The sequence below is a fragment of the Hyperoodon ampullatus genome (assembly GCF_949752795.1).
Source record: "Hyperoodon ampullatus genome assembly, chromosome: 9".
In the NCBI taxonomy this organism is placed as follows: Eukaryota; Metazoa; Chordata; class Mammalia; order Artiodactyla; family Ziphiidae; genus Hyperoodon; species Hyperoodon ampullatus.
This window is the reverse complement of record NC_136922.1, coordinates 21,264,481-21,279,990: the sequence shown is the minus strand read 5'-3', so window position 1 is coordinate 21,279,990 and position 15,510 is coordinate 21,264,481. Positions and strand designations below refer to the sequence as shown.

The following is a 15,510-nucleotide window of genomic DNA, read 5'->3' as shown; positions in this document are numbered from 1 at the left end:
ATTAATGATATTGAGCATTATTAATCCTTTGATATTAATCCTTTGTCAGTTGCTTCACTTGCAAATATTTTTGCCATTCTGAGGTTGTCTTTTCATCTTTTTTATGGTTTCCTTTGCTGTGCAAAGCTTTTAAGTTTCATTAGGTGCCATTTGTTTATTTTGGGGTTTTTTTCCATTTCTCTAGGAGGTGGGTCAAAAAGGATCTTGCTGTGATTTATGTCGTAGAGTGTTCTGCCTATGTTTTCCTCTAAGAGTTTGATAGTGTCTGGCCTTACATTTAGGTCTTTAATCCATTTTGAGTTTATTTTTGTGTATGGTGTTAGGGAGTGTTCTAATTTCATTCTTTTACATGTAGCTGTCCAGTTTTCCCAGCACCACTTATTGAAGAGACTGTCTTTCTCCATTGTATGTTCTTGCCTCCTTTATCAAAGATAAGGAGACCATATGTGCGTGGGTTTATCTCTGGGCTTTCTATCCTGTTCCATTGATCTATATTTCTGTTTTTTTGCCAGTACCATACTGTCTTGATTACTGTAGCTTTGTAGTATAGTCTGAAGTCTGGAAACCTGATTCCTCTAGCTCTGTTTTTCTTTCTCAAGATTGCTTTGGCTATTTGGGGTCTTTTGTGTTTCCATACAAATTTTGAAATTTTTTGTTCTAGTTTTGTGAAAAATGCCATTGGTAGTTTGATAAGGATTGCACTGAATCTGTAGATTGCTTTGGTTAGTAGAGTCATTTTCACAATGTTGATTCTTCCAATCCAAGAACATGGTATATCTCTCCATCTGTTTGTATCATCTTTAATTTCTGTCATCAGAGTCTTATAATTTTCTGCATACAGGTCTTTTGTGTCCTGAGGTAGGTTTAATCCTAGGTATTTTATTCTTTTTGTTGCATTGGTAAATGGGAGTGTTTCCTTAATTTCTCTTTCATATTTTTCCTTATTAGTGTATAGGAATGTAAGAGATTTCTGCACATTAATTTTGTATCCTGTTACTTTACCAAATTCATTGATTAGCTCTAGTAGTTTTCTGGTAGCATCTTTAGGATTCTCTATGTATAGTATCATGTCATCTGCAAACAGTGACTGTTTTGCTTCTTCTTTTCTGATTTGGATTCCTTGTATTTCTTTTTCTTCTCTGATTGCTGTAGCTAAAACGTCCAAAACTATGTTGAATAATAGTGATGAGAGTGGGCAACCTTGTCTTATTCCTTCTCTTAGTGGAAATGGTTTCAGTTTTTCACCATTGAGAACAACGTTGGCTGTGAGTTTGTCATATATGGCCTTTATTATGTTGAGGTAAGTTCCCTCTATGCCTAGTTTCTGGAGGGTTTGTTTTTTTATCATAAATGGGTGTTGAATTTTGTTGAAAGCTTTTTCTGCATCTATTGAGATGATCATATGGTTTTTTATCCTTCAATTTATTAATATGTTGTATCAAATTGGTTGATTTGCATATATTGAAGAATCCTTGCATTCCTGGGATAAACCCCACTTGATCATGGTGTATGATCCTTTTAATGTGCTGCTGGATTCTCTTTGCCTGTATTTTGTTGAGGATTTTTGCATCTCTGTTCATCAGGGACATTGGCCTGTAGTTTTCATTTTTTGTGACATCTTTTTCTGGTTTTGGTATCAGGGTGATGGTGACCTGGTAGAATGAGTTTGGGGGTGTTCCTCCTTCTGCTATATTTTGTAAGAGTTTGAGAAGTATATGTGTTAGTGCTTCTCTAAATGTTTGATAGTAGTCGCCTGTGAGGCCATCTGGTCCTGGGCTTTTGTTTGTTGGAAGGTTTTTAATCACAGTTTCAATTTCAGTGCTTGTGATTGGTCTGTTTATATTTTCCATTTCTTCCTGGTTCAGTCTCAGAAGGTTGTGCTTTCCTAAGAATTTGTCCATTTCTTCTAGGTTGTCCACTTTATTGGCATATAGTTGCTTGTAGTAATCTCTCATGATCCTTTGTATTTCTGCAGTGTCAGTTGTTACTTCTCCTTTTTCATTTCTAACTCTGTTGATTGGAGTCTTCTCCCTTCTTTTCTTGATGAGTCTGGCTAATGGTTTATCAATTTTGTTTATCTTCTCAAAGAACCAGCTTTTAGTTTTGTTGATCTTTGCTACTGTTTCCTTCATTTCTTTTTCATTTATTTCTGATCTGATCCTTATGATTTCTTTCCTTCTGTGAACTTTGGGTTTTTTTTGTTCTTCTAATTGCTTTAGGTGTAAGGTTAGGTTGTTTGAGAGTTTTCTTCTTTCTTGAGCTAGGATTGTATTGCTATAAACTTCCCTCTTAGAACTGCTTTTGCTGCTTCCCATAGGTTTTGGGCCATTGTGTTTTCATTGTCATGTGTTTCTAGGTATTTTTTGATTTCCTCTTTGATTTCTTCAGTGATCTCTTGGTTGTTTAGTAGCATATTGTTTAGCCTATATTTGTTTGTATTTTTTACAATTTTTTTCCTGTGATTGATATGTAGTCTCATAGCGTTGTGGTCAGAAAAGATACTTGATATGATTTCAATTTTCTTAAATTTACCGAGGCTTGATTTGTGATCCAAGATATGTTCTAGCCTGGAGCATGTTCCATGAGCACTTGAGAAGAAAGTGTATTCTTTTGTTTTTGGACGGAATGTCCTATAAATATCAATTAAGTCCACCGTGTTTAATGTGCTATTTAAAGCTTGTGTTTCCTTATTTATTTTCATTTTGGATGACTTGTTCATTGGTGAAAGTGGGGTGTTAAAGTCCCCTGCTATGATTATGTTACTGTCAATTTCCCCTTTTATGGCTGTTAGCACATGCCTTATGTACTGAGGTGCTCCTATGTTGGGGCATAAATATTTACAATTGTTATATATTCTTCTTGGATTGATCCCTTGATCATTATGTAGTGTCCTTCTTCGTCTCTTGTAATAGTCTTTATTTTATTTATTTATTTATTTTTTTTTTTACGGTACGCGGGCCTCTCACTGTTGTGGCCTCTCCCATTGCGGAGCACAGGCTCCAGATGCGCAGGCCCAGCGGCCATGGCTCACGGGCCCAGCCGCTCCGTGGCATGTGGGATCTTCCCGGACCGGGACACGAACCCGTGTCCCCTGCATCGGCAGGTGGACTCTCAACCACTGTGCCACCAGGGAAGCCCTGGTATAGTCTTTATTTTAAAGTCTATTTTTTCTGGTATTAGAATTGATAATCCAGCTTTCTTCTGATTTCCATTTGCATGGAATATCTTTTTCCATCCACTCACTTTCAGTCTGTATGTGTCTGTAGGTCTGAAGTGGGTCTCTTATAGACAGCATATATATGGGTCTTGTTTTTGTATCCATTCAGCCAGTCTATGTCTTTTGGTTGGAGCATTTAATCCATTTACATTTAAGGTAATTATTGATATGTATGTTCCTGTTACCATTTTCTTAAGTGTTTTGGGTTTGTTATTGTAGGTCTTTTCCTTCTCTTGTGTTTCTTGCCTAGAGAAGTTCCTTTAGCATTTGTTGTAAAGCTGGTTTGGTGGTGCTGGATTCTCTTAAGTTTTGCTTGTCTGTAAAGGTGTAATTTCTCTGTCGAGTCTGAATGAGATCCTTGCTGGGTAGAGTAATCTTGCTTGTAGGTTTTTTCCTTTCATCACTTTAAATATGTCCTGCCACTCCCTTCTGGCTTGCAGAGTTTCTGCTGAAAGATCAGCTGTTAACCTTATGGGGATTCCCTTGTATTTTATTTGTTGCTTTTCTCTTGCTGCTTTCAATATTTTTTCTTTGTATTTAATTTTTGATAGTTTGATTAATATGTGTCTTGGCATGTTTCTCCTTGGATTTATCCTGTATGGGACTCTTGGTGCTTCCTGGACTTGACTATTTCCTTTCCCATATTAGAGAAGTTTTCAACTATAATCTCTTCAAATATTTTCTCAGTCCCTTTCATTTTCTCTTCTTCTTCTGGGACCCCTATAATTCGAATTTTGGTGCATTTAATGTTGTCCCAGAGGTCTCTGAGACTGTCCTCAATTCTTCTCGTTCCTTTTTTTTTATTCTGCTCTATGGTATTTATTTCTACTATTTTATCTTCCAGGTCACTTATCTGTTCTTCTGCCTCGTTTATTCTGCTATTGATTCCTTCTAGAGAATTTTAAATTTTATTTATTGTGTTGTTCATCATTGTTTCTTTGCTCTTTAGTCCTTCTAGCTCCTTTTTAAATGTTTCTTGTATTTTCTCCATTCTATTTCCAAGATTTTGGATCATCTTTACTATCATTACTCCAAATTTTTTTTCACGTAGACTGCCTAGTTCCTCTTCATTTGTTTGGTCTGGTGGGTTTTTACCTTACTCCTTCATTTGCTGTATGTTTCTCTGTCTTCTCATTGTGTTTAACTTACTGTGTTTGGGGTCTCCTTTTCGCAGACTTCATAGTTCATAAAAATGAACTTCATAGTTCATAGTTCCCGTTCATTTTGATATCTGCCCCCAGTCGGTAAGGTTGGTTCAGTGGCTTGTGTAGGCATCCTGGTGGAGGGGACTGGTGCCTGTATTCTGGTGGATGAGGCTGATCTTGTTTTTCTGGTGGGCAGGACCCTGTTCAGTGGTATGTTTTGGGGTGTCTGTGAACTTAGTATGATTTTAGGCCGCCTCTCTTCTAATGGGTGGGGCTGTGTTCCTGTCTTGCTAGTTGTTTGGCATGGGGTGTCCAGAACTGGAGCTTGCTGGTCGTTAAGTGGAGCTGGGTCTTAGCATTGAGATGGAGATCTCTGGGAGAGCCCTTGCCAATTGATATTACATGGGGCCAGGAGGTCTCTGGTGGTCCAATGTCCTGAACTCAGCTCTCCCACTCTGAGGCTCAGGCTTGACACCTGGCTGAAGCACCAAGACCCTTTTGGGAGGTCTGAAGTCTTCTGCCAGTGTTTAGTAGTTGTTCTGTAGGAGTTGTTTCACATGTAGATGTATTTTTGATGTATCTGTGGGTAGGAAGGTGATCTCCACATCTTACTTCTCCACCATCTTGGAGGTCCTCCCTGGAAAACTATTGAGTCTTTTTCGTATTGTGCTTTTTAGGTTTATCTATTACAGTATATAAGAATTTCCCCTTGTTATGAAAATATATAAAATTTAATAACTACAATATTTTAACACATATATATTTATAATAATTATCACACAAATTCTATTTTTAGAAATTTAGATTGTTCTGATTTTTCTCTATTATAATTAATGCTAGTTAAGCTAGCATGACCACATATCAGTGAAAATATTCAAGTTAAAAGCAGCATTTTGTTTATAGATTTGAGATTTTAAAAATAATTAAAAACAATATAGTGATGTCACAGATGCCATTAATATTTAAAACCAATTTAGTGAATCTTTTTTTGTTTGTCTGCTATGAATGGGCTTACCATCACTTGTTTTTCTCTCACCACAATGATGTAAGAACTATTGATTAGGGCTATGAGATGGAGAGATAATTGGATAGAAACAAAGCTTGATTTGAGAGTCTTCAGAGGGGCTGGAAAATATATGTGTCATGTAGACATCCTCCTCCATTAATCACCCAGCCTCACTCTTGCCTCTGGCCACCTCCCTGTCCTCTGGTATTCCCTGTATTCTATGGAAAGCCTCACCTCCAAGAGGGGGCTGATCTGGGTCCAGTGCCCGTATGGTCTTCAGTGAGTCCTGCTGCCAGCATCTAGGATGGCAGAGCAAGGGAACATCCTTCCCAGTAGTATAAATGCAAGGGATTGGGGGAGAATGCCTCTGAAGTCAAACTTGGGCATAAATACTCTTCTACCTGCTGTGTGATCCTAAACAAATCACTGGCTCTCTCCAAGCTTCCTTTGACTCAGCAAAATAAGACCTGACCTCCTTCTCCTCAGAGAGTCATTGCCACAGCCAGAATTGGACTGGAATGTGGATTAAGGAGCCAGGTGTTAGCGAAGGGAATATTCTGTGTTTGCTTGGCTTTATATAAGACTGCTTCCTGTGGGACTGGAAGGAGCTAGTTTTACGGCAACAGTGGCAGCCAATCCCCTAGGATTTCTCTGAGTCACTCCACTTCTCTCTGCCCAGAAAATGCTCTCTCAGAAATACCCTCCCTCCCACCACCCACTCCCAGGCCTCAGAAAGGCTGGTTGTAGGACTGTTGCCCTTGTCTTGAAGGTTTTTCCTGTTGTGGTCACCCGTGTGGGTGCGTACATTGCTCTCAAAGAGAGGTGAGGGACATGTGGAAATACTAGGGCATCTGAGGCCACAGGAGATGCAGCAGTAAGTTTTGGCCAGCTGGCACTGAGAGGTTTCTCCTTTAATGTACGTTAGACTTTTTCCCTCTGGGTTTAAAGGTTATATAATGCACTTAAAGTTGTTTCTAACTTAGAGAAACAAAATCCCACTGCCACACCAGAAAACACATTTAGATCTGAGAGCGCCCTAAAGCATGTGATGCCCAAGGTTGAGGACTGGACTTTGGGAAGGTCCAGACGCCAGCAACAGAGCATTATTTGATACAAACATCCAGAGTTTGCCTTGTACCATCAAAAGAGCTGAGTTGAATGCACAGCGCCCACAGCTCCCTGGAAAACGTTTCCTTGCATTCATGGTAAAGTCACAGAAGAGTGCAGGGCGGTGTGGGGAGTGCTGGGTGAAGGAGGGTGTCATCCAAGCTCGAAACCTGCCCAGCTCTGTCCTCCAGCTCTCCTCTTGCTGCTGGTGGTACCGAGCTCCCTCTCAGGCTCTGGGCCACCCCTGTGTTTAGTCCTTAGAGGGGAACTTTGGTGACGCAGCGTGAATTCCAATTTGCTTCTATTCTGCTGTGACCTTGTGACCTGCTTATTAACTGGGCTTTGGTTGGTCTTGTAGCTTATCTCTACTTTGGCCCCCTGTGACTGTGGTTGGTTCCCTGGAGCCACATGAGATACAGAGGAAAGAGCACTTGCTTTGGATCAGGACACACCTGTGCAAAGCAGTGGCTCTATCACTGACTAGCGATGCGGTCATAAGCCAGCTATGCTCAGCCAGAAAGTCCTAATGTTTCCTTCCTTTCTGAGCTTCAGTTTCACCAGCTGGACAACTATCCTGGATGGTTATAAGAAGTAAAGAGAACTGAGGTGAGGTACTGGGTCCAGGGGGGCTCCTGGCAATGGTACATGTTACTACTGAGTATTCTTACCTCTTGTCTTGATGGAAACCTTATCCCTCTCCTTTAACCTCTGGAACTGGGTCCCTGTCTTGTCCTGCCATTCTCCCTGGACAGGGAAGTTCAGTCTCACCATCAGCTCTCAGACCTCTACCATGTCAACAGCCAGCCTGGATCCCCAAATGTGGCCTCCCTAGACTCCCTGTGTGCTTCACACACCGGTTACTCCTTGTTGGGTTTCAAGGATAGTCTACCTGCATGGACCTGCCAGTTGTCACTATGGGCTCTGGACATTATGACCTTTCCACCTACCTCTCCTGCACCACCTGTGGGCCCCATCAATCCTGCACATGCCTGATGCATCAACAGTGGTTTAATAACTGTCTCCATGTTCTCCTTCTCTTCTGCTCTAGCCCATGACCTCGTGGCAAGTGAGAACATCGAGGAGGTCTCAGAAAGGGGCTAGAGCCCAATCCCACTGGGTGGTGCTACCATTCACATAGGAACAGCATTACTGGGAGACTGCACCCCATTCCTTCATTGGACAATATTTGTTGAATGCCTGCTATTAGCCAGCGCTGTTGTGAGCAATGGGATAAACCAGTGAACTAAAGAGACAGAAAGCTCCACCCGTGTGAAGCTGACATCCGATCAAGCCCAGCATAGTGGGGTATTGACCTAGTTGGAAGGTGAGGATAAGGCGGGAGAGACAGGTTGCGGCCAGGTTTGGGGAGCCTCGAATGTGGGCAGGGGAGTTTGTCTTTGGGATTCATTATCTCCAGTGGGGAAGAACATGCCATTACACATTCTTCAGGCAGGGTGGACGGTAACAAGATGACCGTGAACTTCTAGCAAAACCAGTCTGATAGAAGAGGTGGGTGAAAAGAAATAGCAATCCTTCACACAGCATTTGCCAACTTATAAGAGGCTTCCTCAGCCATCATGTCTAAAAATTCTCCCGGTGGTGGTGGCCAGGGAGACAGATCATAGTCCCCATCAGAGGAGGAGCTGGGCTCTGAGGGTGGCACTTGCCTGGGGTCCCAGAGACAAAGAGCAGCAAAGTGGAGCCTCGGACCTCAGTCTTGCGACTCCTCGATTTCTAGTCTGTGTATTTCCTTTCCCAGCTAAACTTTCATTTACTCCAAACACACTGCATATTTTCTCATCAAGAAGAAGATTTGGAAAACTTTATCACAATGTTCCCAGAAAAAGAGCAAGCAAGAGAAATACTACCAGAACTCCCTGGGGATTTTTTTCCAAATACATACGGGCACCCTGTTCCTCCCTCCCTGCTCTTCCCCCAGATTCTGACAGTGTCACCTCAATGCATGTAATTTGCCAGAGATCCTGTGACTCTAGCATCTATCAGCCTTCACTATGGCCTGTCCACTAATCCCCCACCCCTCCCTTCACTGACGAAGCTCAGTCCCGGTGGTTTCAGCTGTGTAAGCCCTAAGAGAGAGATGTTAATACAACACTCCCCATGAGAAAAGACTTGGGGAGAATGTCCCCATGTGTAACATGCAGAAAATCATCCAATTAATGCTGGTGGGTCCTCCCTTCCAACCAGCTACACCTTCGTGGATCTCTAATAGGCATCTCAAGCACAGTATGTCCAAACACAAGTTCTTGGTCAACCCAGGCCCTGGTCTGCTCTTCTGCATCTCAGGAGGTGGTGACTCCATTATTCCAGGTGCTCAGGCTGAACATCTGGAGGCATCCTTGCCTCTCCCACTCACACCTCCGATCCAGCTCGGCACAAATCCCAACAATGCTCGCTTCAGAATAGGCCCTGCCACCGGCAACTTCTCAGCCTGTCCCCCAATTGCCATCTTCTTAACTTCAGCTGCCAGGGTCTCCTCCAGACTAATGGGTCTCTCTCCTTCCACCTGACATTTTATTTCCCACTCAACAGCCAGAGCAAGCTTTAAACGATGTATTTAAGTTGGATCACGTCTCCTTCTGCCAAACCCTCAATAGTTTCCTTCTACCACAGTTTAAATCCAAAACATTTACCACGGCTTCAGGGTTTCCATGATGTATCCTCCCACCCTAAGTCCCCAACCTGAGCTCCCATCCTTCTCCTCCTCCTCCCTGGGCTCCAGCAGACCCGGCCTCGTGACTATTTCTCCAGCCCACGAATCACAGCTGTGACACAGGGCCTCTACCCTTCTTGTTCTCTTGGCCAGGATACTCTTCCTCCAGGATCTACACCTCTCCATCTCCCTTCCCTCAGGGCTCCACTCCAGCATCACTCATCACCTACTCATATGCTCATCCCTAGTCTCCCTGCAGCAAGTACCATCCTTTTCCGACGTTCACTCACTTTCCCCTTCCCCCTGCGCTCTCTTCATAGCATTTAATACTGCTGACCAACAAATATGCATCCATTTGTTCATTGTCCACCTTCTTCCATGACAAGGCATGTTTCCTGAGAGCCAGGACTGTTTTGTTCACTCCTGTATCTCCCTGCTGCCCGGGACACAGCAAATCACTCAATAACTTTTGAGTGGGTAAATAAATGAGTGTTACTGCCAGCATGGTTGTAAATCCTTTGCAGATCTGTTGTCTTTCCCATTTAATTAGTATGGAGACGTTAAAGGACCACCCTAGGAAGTTCACGGTTCTTCACGCCAGGCATTTGTGCAGCATCATGGAATTTTCTAAACCCTGTCCATGACCTTCTAATTGTAATAAGCAGCCAGAACACCACAACTATCCAGCAGAGCTAAACGGTGTGATTCTGGGTGACGATGGCTAGTGATGCTCCTCTTAGGGGTGTCAGTTTGGATTTCTATTGGATACAAAACATTTTAAGAATGCCAAACAGAAACTCTGTGTATCTGCCAATAGGAATAGTAACGAAAAAATAGCAGCTACAATTTTTGAGAGCCTACAGTTTGTCAACATTTTTGCTAAATATTCTTAAATATTTATAAATATACATATAATGAAATACATAAATCTACAAATAATATAAATATAAATGTACAATGAAACTGACTTTACTTTTTCCAGGGCAGAAACTGAGCTGTGATCAACTGAACAATCAGGAGAAAGGAAGCAAGAGCAGAAAATGCCACAGCCAGCCTTCCTGCTGTGCTACACTCTTCAGGGGACCCAACCAAGCTGCAGTCTAAAGGAAGGTGTCCTATGGGCTCCCCATGGCTGCAGGATGGGTTGGTCTTGGCAGCATCTTCACTGGGCTTCATAATTTGTGATGCAGTCAGCGCCAGTGCAGCCTGTTTGGACTGTGCTGATTTCTCACCCCATCTCTGTTCAATTTGCTTCTCTACCTGCCCTCCCTGACCCCCCCCACTCCTCAGGGTCTTCCCTTGGAACCAAGGGCAATTATATATTTGCCCTTGGTCTGTCCTTTCCCTCCTGGACACAGCTTCAAGGTCTCTGTCATCCCACCTCTGTGCTCCCTCATTAATTTGCAGGGTGTAAGTATAGACTTACAGACCATAGACTAAGAGACCTCTCCCCAGTTCTTGCATTTAGACCACTGACCTTTGCCAGTTTGGATTCCTGGTGCTTTCAGTGCAATCTATTCTTCCACATCTAAGCATTTTCCTGGGATTAAAGAGATTAAAGTTGGCTGCCACAGTATTTGTTGTTTTTTTTTTGTTTTGTTTTTTTCTCCAGCCTACTCTGAGTCCTTTATTTTTTGTGACTCTGAGTAACTTCATTCCTGACTGTACTTCCAATAAATAGAATCCAAGCAGCATATGACTTGTGAACTTCAGGGAACCCCAGTGATCTTTGCAGGGATGTTTCTTGACTTTCTAGTCCACTGGTTGTCAATCCAGAAAGCACTTGGAGTAGCCTAAGGGGCTCATACCTGGCTCCCACCCCCAGATATTCGAACTTAACTGGCCTGGGCATCCCACTTTTTCAAAGCTCCCCATATGAGACTCTGATTCAGTTTGTCTAAACATCTAATCCTGGGAAGCTCTCACAATGACCTATATCCCTTCCCTGAACCCCATCCCCTGCCTTTGTCTTAAAGGCTCAAGGAATTAATTACACTATGTCTATAAATATTTTCCCAGCAATTCCCAGTTACTGGTAAACCTGCTCTTTTTAAAAAGAGCCAGCTCATTTTGTAACAAAAAATTATACTAACTTCATATAACTAAGTTTAATAAATTTAAATAAAAATCAGAGCCTTAAAAGAAGAAAAAAAATCCATACACAAAAAAGACAAATGTGAATAAAACACAGCTTGAACAAGATCAGAGCCTTTCAAGATTCTGAATGATAAAGCCTGCTAAGGTCCCTGCTCTACCACCTGCTAGACTTGCAATCTTGGGCAAATCTATTCCTCTCTTACCTCCTCCATTTCCTCATTTGTAACATCAAAACATAAATACTATGACTTCTCAGGTGGGAAGAAAACGGAATAGTGCTTGTGAATGTATCGCATAAAGTTATTGTTTAATTCAGAATAGAATGAAAATTATTTCAGATCCTGGGGAAAACGGTCCTCCCACTTCTTATAGTAAGATGACCTATGAGTAGGCAAGCCTGCAGACCCAAAAGAAAGGCTCTGAGTCTTGGGACTCTGCTTTAGAGAAGTCACAAGTCCCAAACACAGGAGAGTCCCTACTGCTGGGGACCCCAGACCCCAGGGACATGCTCCCCACCTGTATTCCCCAGGTCCTTCACTCTAAGGGTAGCCACTGTGTCTGAGCACCAGGAAGGGGGCAGGTGGTTGTTCCACTGCTGACCCGGAAGTAGCCTCTGCTTTGGGGAGGATTTGAACAGGGAAGTGCTCAGATAAGAGGTGAAGAAGATTTCATTAACTTGTCAAATGTGTCTATCAGAGAGCATAAAGAACATAGATTGTTGCATAATAAAGGATCCTTTCCCAGCAGGGTCAAGCTCTTGCTTCTTTTCCTGTTCCAATTCAGTGTCCTAGGGGTCTCAGGACCTAGTAGGATAGAGTCTGTGGGACATTCACATCATTAAACAATACCTGTTACTCTTAAAATGGTATTCTTGTAGCTCTAATTCAACAGTTCTGTATTTTGGTTTCAAGATCGCTTTACACCCTCAAATATTATTGAGGAACCCAAATGACTTTTATTTATGTGGGTTATACCTATCAACATTTATCATATTATATATGAAATTAAAACTGAGAAATATTTAAGTATATGTATTAACTCATTAAAACAACAATAACAAACAAATTAACATGGATAACATTTTATGCAAAATAATTATATTTTTCAAAATAAAAAATAGTGGAAACTGTGGCGGTTTACATTTTTGCTACTCTTTTTAAGGTCTGGAGTAATAGAAGACAGTTGGATTCTCATGTTTGATTCTGACTTCAGACTGCTGATATCATCCATCATGAAGCTTTTGAAAAACTCCAGAGCACATATGAGAGGAGTGAGGTAAAAAAGGCAAATAAAGTCTTGATATTACTATGAAATTAGTACTGACCTGAAAGACCCCCTGAAAGGCTCTTGAGGACTCCTTGGGGTCCCCCAGACCATACTGTGAGTACTTCTTTTCTAGATATAACATGTGTGAAGCATGATATGATTCTTTCCATTGGCAATTAGATAACCATTAAAGGCTAGAACGGCAGATGGCCTTGTAAAATATTTAATGAAATGTAATTAATTTTTGAGAGTTTTAAAATCAGCTCTATTTAGATAACTTTGATATACATTTGATATTTATTTTACTTAACAATTTAAAACATACATTTAATAATATTTATTCATTTTCTTATATTGAACCCTTTGCATCTAGCTTTATAACTTCCAAACGTTTAACCATATGGTATGTGGGCCTCCATTCTGACTCTTGCTGGGCTCTGGGGTGGGCAAGTTGTCGGATTCGAGATGCTCATGAACACTAAAAACCAGGAAAGAAGCACATCAGCGGGGGTAGACAGTAACTGTAAGGGAGGCAGTCCTGACCCTTCTTGACAGCTTCCCGAGGTCTGGGTGGCAGCCAGGGAAGGAAGATCTCAGCTTATCAGTGAAATCAGCCAGACAGAATGTGGTGCAGCAGCGTCACTTTGTGATTGTATGACTTCTCACACCACCTGCCTTTACGCCCCTCCCACTCTGTTTGCTGAGGTGATGTGCCTGCCAATTGGCGGGGTGTGGCCATCAGGCATCCTGTCTAGAAGGGCATGAGAGACACGCAAACATCCATGAGAGGGATGTGGGGTATCTAAGCTGAGTAAGACATGGCTCCTGCTTTAAATAAAGGTCCCTCAATCTAGCAGTAGACATTAACACGTAACTACGTAATCACACTACCATAATCTGAGGCAGAGAGCAGTAGAAAAGTCACATTGTTCAATGACAGATGGAAGGGAAAGGATGGGATACAGAGGAAATCATAGAAGGCTCCATGGGGGAGGTGTCATACGTGTTGGGCCTTGAAGGATGGACAGAGGGGTTGGTGGGGCAGGGCTCTGAATACACTGCACATGCAGGATGAGGTCTGAGCCACATTCTACAGGCAGACCTAGAACAGGCACAGTGAGCAGTCTGGCTGGTAGAGTGTGGTATGTTGGAGGGAGAGCAGACAGAGGTACAGCTCAAGAGCTGAGGCTGTGAAGGGAGCTGCGAACTTGAAAGAGCTGATGTTGGAGTCCAACCTGGGTTTAAATTCCATCTCTGCACTTACTATTTCTGTAGCATACAAGTTATTTATCATCCTGAAGAGCAGGTTTTCCATCTCTAAATGGGGAAAAAATCCTATTTCCCTGATAAGGTTGTTTGAAAATTAGGGCTAATGTATAGAGCTTGGTACCCAGCAGGTGTCCTGTCAATGTCAGCTGTTGTTGGAACAGGTGGTGGAGAGCCTGGAGACCAAGCTAAGGGGAGGGACTAGTTCTATAGGAAACAGGAAGCCGGGAGTCAGGGAGCATGAGATGCACTGATCAGAGCTGAGCCTGAGATGGTGATGCACGATGCCAGTTATTCAGCTGGAGCTTTCTGCCGTGGAGGGGGCCAAAGGCTTGTGAAGAGACTCTCAACATCACTCTTTGCTATTCTCTCAATCGGGGGATGGTCTGGCAGCTGGTCAGACAGGAGGTGCAGAAATGCTGTGCCAAAGGAGCAGCCAAATCTATCCCAGCACGAGAGAAGAGGGTCAGAAATCTCCCATCCTCCATTCTCTCAGCCTGGGATCCCAGAATCTCAGAGCTGTCAGCAATCTTAAATGCCGATTTTCAGGGGACAGACTGAGCCTCAAACAAAATGGGGTAAAGAAAATACTGCATCAACGATGCATGAAAGCCCAGCACTTGGATTACATGTCCAGTCTTCCTCTAATGGGCTTTTCTTCCCCCTTTCATATATCTTCTGCCTGTTCCTCAAAACCATTTAGTCCTCATGACCAATACTGTAATTTTCCAGATTAGGGAACTAGTTGGCTGGGTTTTTTGTTTTTTCCTTCAAGAATTTCAGGGTCCTCAGGTTTTGGTGTTTATGGTCTTTCTGACAACTAAGACGTAAAAGGAATGAACCAAGACTTCACGTGAAGTGAAATGATGACCCAGTTCAGATACCAGAGAGGGGGCACTGGCTTTCTCATTTTACTAGAATTAGCATGATTGGTTGCACCTTCTCCCAGAAGTCTTCTGGGCGTGCTCTTCTACTACTTGGTTAAATTTGTGAAACCGGTCTCCTTGTATTTACAGTCACTAGGAGCTACAGTTCATCAATGAAAGAGAAAACAAGGTGGGCTCTGTTGCTGGGGGTGTCAGTTACAGGAGGCGTGCTCTCCTTTAAGCATCTGTCTCCTTGGGGGAGAGGGGATAGAGAGGCCCAGTCCTGACTCAGCATCTGGGATAGACTCATCCCAGGAGCCAGAGTCCTTGCACTCACCACTCCCTTTCTGTATTTGATGCACTCCCACCCCACTCTGATCTTCTCTTCTGCATCCCCGATGGGCTGCGCACACCCAGTGGAGAGAGTGCTGGTGACTCATGATCAAGGTCAAGTGCCCAGTGAGCATCCACTGTGACAGTCACCCAGCTGCTGGGTTTACACGGCTGAACACCACAGGCATGGCCCCATCCTCAGGCAACTTATAGCTTAGGGAAGGCAGTCAAGCCTTCCCTAAGCTATAAAACATAACATAAACATAAACACACACATAAATATACACTTAGGAATTGCAATGTGCCACAAAGGAGGAAGATCAGTTGCTCTAAGAGATTCAAGATGAGGGATGCCTTGGAGACAGTGGCAGAGAAGACCTCTCTGCAGAGGTGACACATCATCTGAGACCTAAGAGCAAAGGAACGAGGTAAATCAGGAAGGGGATGCTTTTCTAGGCAGAAGCAGAGCACGGGTGAAGATGCAGGAGATGGGATTTCTTGACAGTTCAAGGAGCTGAATGAAGACTAGTGAGGCC

General features: G+C 42.8%; 1 protein-coding gene across 3 annotated transcripts in view; it reads right to left on the bottom strand.

Annotated features, from left to right (window-relative positions):
• The window catches only part of HECW1 (HECT, C2 and WW domain containing E3 ubiquitin protein ligase 1), a gene marked incomplete at both ends in the record, with an annotated part of 620,984 nt that overhangs the window by 257,931 nt on the left and 347,543 nt on the right, over nucleotides 1–15,510 (bottom strand). The window lies entirely within an intron of this gene.